Source organism: Bison bison, unplaced genomic scaffold, assembly GCF_000754665.1.
Source record: "Bison bison bison isolate TAMUID 2011002044 unplaced genomic scaffold, Bison_UMD1.0 scf7180017864487, whole genome shotgun sequence".
Classification (NCBI taxonomy): Eukaryota; Metazoa; Chordata; class Mammalia; order Artiodactyla; family Bovidae; genus Bison; species Bison bison.
Window position 1 is genome coordinate 7,060,705 of NW_011495047.1, and position 1,629 is coordinate 7,062,333.

The 1,629-nt window shown below is 55.2% G+C and overlaps 1 protein-coding gene across 1 annotated transcript in view; it reads left to right on the forward strand.

Moving 5' to 3' along the window:
- The window catches only part of AARS2 (alanyl-tRNA synthetase 2, mitochondrial), an 11,484-nt gene that overhangs the window by 8,404 nt on the left and 1,451 nt on the right, over positions 1-1,629 (forward strand).

The following is a 1,629-nucleotide window of genomic DNA, read 5'->3' on the forward strand; positions in this document are numbered from 1 at the left end:
GATGCCCTGGGATGGGGACAGGGCCACCTCCTTGTCCCTAACCCACACCCTCCCACCCCACCCTCAAAGGATTCCCTCAGTTCCCACCACCCCACCCTCCAGGCTGCATATTTCTTACAAATAGGTAGCAGCCATTCATCAACCTCTATACGTGCATTCCCGGCCCATCCGTCTCCTGTCTCCTCACCCACTTACCCACCCCCACCATGTGCCCGGCTTGCAAGAGGGTTCTACTCACTGTGACTCCACTCTCCAGGGTACGCTGAGCGGGAGGGGCAGAGAGGGCTGCTCTGCATAACTGCCCTTTCTGTTTTCTGTCCCCAGAGTGCCACACCAGCCTTCACAGCAGAGGCCTGGGCGCTGGCCGTGTGCAGCCACATGGGGGGCAAAGCCTGGGGCTCTCGAGTGGTGGCCCAGGGCACTGGAAGCACTGCTGACCTGGAAGCTGCCCTCAGTGCAGCACGAGCCTATGCCCTCAACCAGCTCTGAGCAGGCTCATGCAGGGGCTCACACACTGAAGAGACTGCGGCCAGGGCAGTGCCTGGAGCCCTGAAGGAGCCAGCAGAACCTCCCCGGAGGCTCAGCAGAGGACTCAAGTCTGGAGGCCAAGCAGCTGAGCCAAGAGGGTGCCCTGGGCGGGGACCTGCACAGACACAAGAAGGTGGGGGCTGGGGAAGGCAGACATGAGCCTGATCATAGACCCAGCGAGGTGAAGGTGAAGACCTACATGGCTGTTCTGGCTGCGATTGTTCATTAAAAAGTATTTTTCACAGGATAGGAAGCTCCAGAGGGCTTCCCAGGTAGCGCTAATGGTAAAGAACTCACCTGCCAATGCAGGAGACGTAAGAGACCGAGGTTTGATCCCTGGGTCGGGAAGATCCTCTAGAGAAGGGAATAGCTACCCACTCCAGTATTCTTGCCTGGAGAATCACATGGACAGAGGAGCCTGGCGGGCTCTGGTCCATAGCGTTGCAAAGAGCCAGACACGACTGAAGCAACCTGGCACACACAGACAGGAAGCTCCAGGACATTCTTTCACCTAAAAAAAGCAGCCTTTTCCATCTCAGCAACCTGACGTGGGTGCCCCATCCCCAATTTGGCCCTTCACACTGGACTAGAAGGCCACCTGGCATCCAGATCTGAACTCCCCTTGTCACCACCACAAGCACTTGGCCAAGCCCACTGTGCCAGCCTGTTCCGAGCACCCACAAAGGCCTCCCTAGCCAAGACTGAAAACTCATGTGAAAGTCATGAGAGCTGGGCAGATCCTGTCTGGTGTCACTTATTTCATTAACAACTTCTCATTTTAATGAAGGCTCTGATGATTTGTTGATAAAATGAGCCAACAGGGACTTCCCTGATGGGGCTGAGACTCCAAGCTCCCAATGCAAAGGGCTTGGGTTTGATCCCTGATTGGGGAACTACGATCCCGCATGCCACACTATAAACTGAAGAACCTGCATGCTGCAACTGAGACCCAGCAGAGCCAAACAAATAACCCAGCAGGTACTGATCAGTTGCTGAGACTATGGCAAGAAACAAACAGAACTTCCTGCTCTTGTGCTTTCTTGCCGTGGGGAAACAGCAATGAAGAGAAAGAAGAAGGTATCAGATGGGGATGAGGTCTAT